The sequence below is a fragment of the Cupressus sempervirens genome, chromosome 11 (genome assembly GCF_028749045.1).
Source record: "Cupressus sempervirens isolate cs-2001-9-10 chromosome 11, ASM2874904v1, whole genome shotgun sequence".
NCBI classification, from domain to species: Eukaryota; Viridiplantae; Streptophyta; class Pinopsida; order Cupressales; family Cupressaceae; genus Cupressus; species Cupressus sempervirens.
In genome coordinates, this window is record NC_143128.1 from 39,385,218 (window position 1) to 39,392,211 (window position 6,994).

Consider the following 6,994-nt stretch of genomic DNA (forward strand, 5'->3'; position numbering starts at 1 on the left):
ATATAATCATGCATGCTCACAACAACCTCTATATCCCTCTTATATTCTACCATATCCATCCTTACCATCTCTATTTTACCTATCCTACTTAATCCCATCCACTTTTTATCCTTAAAAAATCTTGTCATTGTCCCATTCACATTGCACTCCACCATATCTACTAATGGAAACTATAATGCTTCCTAAATAATTTCATAATAAGGTGGTTGAAATTGCATCTAATATTGAACTTTCAAGGATCCCTTTTCCATTGAATCATGTGCTTGAAATTGGTAAATCAATGTTCGAATGTATTGATGCACATAAGGGACATGATTTTGGAATAATTGAATTTGGAGAAAAAATAATTTATTGAATTATAATCAACTATGTTCTTCTTTTCTAATTAGTGAATCCCAAATAACCACAAATGAGCCCATTCTTCAAATTGCACCAATTTTAACTATTGGACTCATAAGCATGTGTGTTAATATTAATCATTCACTAAGTACTATTAAGCCATATGCTTTCCTCATTCCACAAATGTGTTGTTGGATTCTCCAAGATCTATATTTTATTACTTTTGTACTTATGCATATTGATCTTTGGAGGCCTATGGTTAAATTGTTTATTCCTCACATACTTGTTGATTTGGAACCAATAATTGATCAAGCACAATCATGAGGGATTATATGCATTAATGGAAAAATAAAATATGTTGCAAATGGATGGTTATTCATTTTCAAAAGAATCAAATTATTAATATCTATTTGTCAATATTGATTCTTTGCACTATCATTCTATTTCTTGAATTCTTGGATTGTCCTAATAACTTAATAATTTTTTAATGTGAAATTAAGCTAGGGGGTATCCATTGAATTTTGAAATCTTTGGTTGATTGGTGATGAGAGGTATTTTCATGGGTTATCCTATTTCTTTGGTTTACTTTACTTATGCCCTTGCAGTATGAAGTTAAGTTGGGGGGAATCCCTTGACTTTTCTAATTCTTGATTGATTCCTAATAAATGTTCATTGATGCTTCTGATATACCTCACTGTGTGAATCTTGGACCACATCAAGGTATGTATTCCTATGTTGATTAAAATTGTATAATTCATAGTAATCACATTCTTTTATTTTTATCAAGTATTTATTCATGTTAATAACTCTACCTTTCATTTGTAAAAATGTATTAATCACTTAATGCTACGGTTATTAATTGGATAAAATTGCTTTACTATACTTGATATGCTTGGTTTTGAGAATATGGTTACACATCTCTTGATATGGTGGGATGATCTTAGTACCAATACCACTTGATGTTTTACTACACAAGCATTGCATAACACACTATGTTGGCTTTGTTAACATTGTGTGGGCTTGCTAGCTATATGGTGCATATCAGTTTCACTTGTGCTTCAATATTTGAGATCACAAGAAGAATATGGCATAAGATGTTCACCACCTTGAGATGGGATTTCTTTTTCTTGGATGCTCGATCACATGAAGGACATTATGCAACTGGGTCTATGAGAACCATGCACAATGTGGTACTATTTTATTGAGCTCCACGTCTGAAATACTTTAAAGACATCTACAAGAATCTTGAACATATTGCCATCTACCTTCCTTAAGATGTGTCTCCTCCACTCTAATGTTTCACAGATACATTGTCTCCGTATGCATGCAATTAGATCTGATTTAATGGATTAAATGGTAATTAGATTATTGCAATTAAGATCTAAATTTGATAAAGTTTTTAAGGTTACTGATTCAACCCTTCCCTCTCAGTAACCAAGCATAGTCTTGAATATTTCCAACAAAATAAAAGCAATTGTAAGTCACAATTTCAATCAAGAAAGAAAGAAAGTAAGAAAGCCACAATTTCCTCATGCATATCATCAATATAATAAGGAATGAAACAATATTTGAGTCATCATTGTTAACAATAATATCATCCATATCATCATATAGATTAATCAAAATAGGATCTTCATGCAAAAAGAATGATTATCTTGCTTAGATAAGTTTTTTTCTAAAAATATTCCTCATCCCTTATCCTAGTCAAAGGTTGGTTGAAAATGAAATCAAAACATCATTGGGTTTCTCAAGGGAGGAAATAGGCTGGGAAGTAAGTCCACCGAACTTGAAATGACATATTCCTTGTGGCTATTAAGCACTAAAAGTTATTTCTTAGGTCATATGGGCCTTGGGTTATGCAAAATTTTAAAAATTTCTAAAATTGTAAAAAAGGTTATAAATTTGAAATGTAAAAAGGTTGCAAGACTTGTCAAAAAAATGTTAAAATTTTACATAATGAATGGGAATTAGTAAGGGAATTTTTAAAGTGTAGATTAATGTAAAACTTCTTATTTTCATGAAAAGGTTGCATTTTGTGAAGTTGAAATGAAGGAAATTTATTTTTTGAAACTTGAACAATATCTCTTTTTGTAGCATTCTCGCAGTCGTACTCTAAAACACAATTTATAAGACCTATTTGGATAAGGAAAATCCATGCACATGTCTAGAGAGGATATAAATTTGTCTTTACTTTCATTTTCATATGTCTTCACTCAATTTTACTGTGATTTGAATAAGATACAATATGTTTTGTGTGAACTCCTCCTAACTCACCTAGGGTTTCCATTTAGCATACCAAATTAAAAAGCTCAACCTTCCACAATTTGAAACTCATAAAAAATTGTATTAATGTCTATATTTTTATGTCTTCCATCATCCCTCAAAGAGAAATTTTGATTCTTTTTTAGTTCACAGAAGATATATGTAACTGTTCTGCATGTTGCAAGATTATAGGCTCAAAGAGAAGCCAAATCAAGGAGGGTTTGATGTTTTGGTGTCATGTCTTGGTATAATCAATGGGAGTTTATGTTGTATTTATTCTAAAGGTATGGTTTTAGGCTTTTATAGGAACTTTTTTGTATGGGAATGACTCAAATATGAAATATTTTGTTCTCATGCCCATATAGAGGAAAGGTTTGGTCTTTGGCCTTGAGGACTTAATATGATGGTGCATGCTTGGATTTTTTAATTTTAAGAAATATCTTGATATGGAATCAAATGCAAAGATTAATTTTTATTTTAAATAAATATTGAATGGGATTGGGAAATGGTGGCAAGATCCTAGATCCTAATAGGGTCTAAAGATGAGGTGTTTAGGAAAGCACCCCTAGGATACAACTAGTTATTTTGTAAAATATTTTGTATTTATTCATTTTGAAGTCCCTCATCTGCATCATATTATCATCCTTGGTCACAATATTATTAATATTGTGAGATTTTTTAAAGAAGTCATCCATTCCCATAATTGGATTCTCAAGAACACCCTCTATCTTAGAATATATATCAGGTGCATTCCATTCCTCTCATTAAAAAGTCTATTACCTTCATGAAAAAATAAAATGTCTCAAATAAACCATCCTCAATATTTGTACCTTCTTTCAATCAATCATCCTTATAAAGATATCTATTAGAACATCATTTTTTATAAGTGGTTTATTAAACAACAAGTACCTCGTGTTTCCCTTCTACAAAGCAATTGGGATCTCTCAATAGTAGGGAACAACCTGGCATAAAAAATGGTTGGCCGCCCTCTTGGGCTTTCTTGACCATCAAGACCATAGGGCCCTTAGTCTTATTTATTTTCTTGTTGGTCAATTTTTCATCTCACAAGTTCTTAACGCAAGGATGGATGGAAACTTAGGGAAAGAGGCACACCTAACTATCCAAACACCTTATTGAATGAGCATAAGGGAAGACAATACAATGAGAACAACACCAAGGAGAGAGAAAAATAGCAATATCTTTATTGATTCATTAGATTATCCACAAACATGCCTAGCTATGAGGTCTTTCAGGTTATGGCTAGTACAAGATCATAAATGCATAAAAATGCATTCAACATGATATAACTGTGATTAGAATATCCAAAATCTCACTTGCTACCTTCTATTATTCTTCTACTTGATCCACTTTTCACTTCTTGCTCCTAAATCTAAACCTGACAGCTCAACTTCTACTTGGCAAAATGGCTTACAGAAGATCCTAGACCTTTACAATAGAGAAGCATGGCCTCATAATGGTCTACATGCATCCCAATGTACGATCCTTACATTAATTCATAACTCAAATTAAATGAAGTAAGCTCTCACTATAAACCAATCACAAGAAAAATCAATCAAAGAAGGAACTAGGCATCAAAAAATCAATGAGTTCGCTCAGCACTTGAAGGAACTTAGCAACCATAGGACTCAAGAAAAGAAGGAACTCAGCCATCATAGGAAACTTGGTCACTATTACAATTGGAAATTAGTGCACTTAGCCAATACTGCAACTCGGCAACAACTGCAACTCAACAATAATTGACACGATTCACAAAGTTGATCAAGATAGCTAGGAAGCCCAGGATGCTCCTACGTCATCTCTCTTCATATGTCCTACTTTAGGGTCTATGTTGGAAAGAGAGATAAGTATTAGGGAGCATAGATAAATCACAACATCATGGTATTTTCTTTTTTAGGGAAGACTTGAACATGATCTATATTTAAAAGCTTAGCAAAGAATCCATTGCTTTTTTTATAGCATTGAGATAAAAAGATGACCTACAAAATTAAGGGATTTATTTTTGTTGTTGACAAGTGAGTTGGAAGAGGCTTTCTTTTATTAAGAAATGGGAGGGGTGGTTTTCCACAAAATGTGACTTGAACAAGTTTAGAAACCACAATGTTAGGTGGAAATGTTACATGAATAAATTAAAGTATTTGTGGAAAGAAGTTATTTGTTGTTATTTTTTCTTTTTTGCATGAAGCATCTTTTGTTTTCCAATGATAAAATGAGGAAGATGGAGAAGCTCATAATGATTTTATGTATAAGATGATTAATGAACACAAAATGATAATAATAGTAACATTTAAAATATCCATTTTTATCTTGTTGGCTCTTCTTATGTCCTCCTCATTCTCTTTGAAGCTAACAACACCCACATAGACACATCTTTGGTACAAAGAATCTACAAATAGGTGGATTTTCATCATGTTTGCTAAGTCACTCTTGGTATGAGGCAATACCTTCCTCACTATAAATATAGATAAATAATGGCATCCTTCTTGAAATCCTGATAGGAGTGCAACTCAATTAATACTCAACCATAAGATCATAAATCAAAATAAATATTTATATATGTTATTCTGAGTTGTTACTATTTTAATTATGTCAAAGCCATCTCCTTATTTGAAGTGGACTTTGACAATTCTTAACACATAGAAGAATGAACTACAACCAAAACATGTAGCACTATCTAATTTCACTCTAAGATAGGATTGCTTCACATTATCCTAAAAGAGGAATGTTGTCCACATCAAGTCTTTTTGGTGGAAATTTTTTACTTCATCTTGTTAGCTCAAATTTGAATGCATGGTCCTCTAGAAACCTCTTCTGGAATCTTCTACTACCATCCACTATATATCTCTCCATTTCAGATGTATGGTTATGCTTTCACTACTATCAACTCATGTCAAATCTTTTATCACATTTTCTATGCAAAAGATTACAAACCCAAGTGTTGATATATCCGTTCAAGGGAAATTTTTATTGAGTTGACACATTGATGCTAAGCATTAAAATATGGCAACACCTAAACAAAGAACTAAAGCATATATATTATTGAGGGGGATAGATTTTCTCCAAAGTTCTCTTATATATTTACATTTTAGTTTATTGTTTTTCCATTGTCAATCCAATACTATGATTATAAGCTTCTTGAATTTAACCAAATATTTATGTTTTTAAATTAAAACTTTAATTGCAATTTTAATGATGCAATTAGTCAGGACTTTGTTGGAGGTTTTAAAGCTATTCTAACAATTTATTTCTTAGCAACATGCCTAAAAAATTTTGCATGAGAGATTACTATGTTGGAATTAACAAGTGGGAAGATTTACTTCTAAGAAGGCTAGGGCGGGTGTGAATTAGAAGTAATTAACTTTAACCTTTTCAAATCCTTTTAACTGATATCATCTACATGCATCTCATTCATCTAATAAACACGAAAGTAAAGGGCATGCATGAAAATAGATAACACACAAATTTGGTAACCTAGAAACCCTCCAAAATGAGAAGGTAAAACTAGGGTGGAGATGACACACACAAAATATCACTATAGCAATGTGTAACTATTCAAGATTACAAGTTTGACCACTTCCAATGGTCTACCCTATGAAAGGCCTATCCTATTAAAGACTTTACACCTTGTTAAAAGTGACCTGGTTAAAGGATTTACAAACATTCACTTGGAATGCTACCTTGCTAAAGGATTTACAATCCTGTTAAGGATCTACAATGTGGTTGCTAAACCAATATAGCTGCTAAGCCAACCTATCAACATAGGATTTCCATTCTCACAATACAATGGTTAGAATTTTTAGAAGAATGTCTTGACATGATGACTTGCAATCCTCAATTGCTAATTTAGATCCTTGTTCTACTCTGTATGCTCTTATCCTTGCTTGATCTAATATGTCACTCTTCGAGGTTCTCACACTCTATTCTTGATCAACTAGGTTCTGCAATGCTGCTCTATTCTTCACTAAGTCTCTTTACCCTTCTGCACTTTTCTATAATTCACCCATACACTTCTTTCTCACATATCCTCTCCCTTGCATAATGGGGCTTTGTCCTCCTTTTAAATATTTCAAAGACTTAGGGTTAGGTATGAATCCATGATCACTATTAAATCTTCATTTCTTGCTCATTTCTTGCACTTTTCCTATTGGTTGCATGTCTTCTCCATTTTTCTTATTGGCTGCATGCTGATTGTATAGGTAATGCAAAAGATTTGATCTTATCTTCAAGATCCTCCGAAACTCATTCTATGTTGGCTAAAAAAATGGTTTGCATCTAAGTTTTTGAAGGCACAAACTCAGATGCTAATTCTATGTTATTCAACACTTACCTTGAGTGTGTGTTGTAGGAATGTCTTGCCCTATTTGTTCCTTTTTTG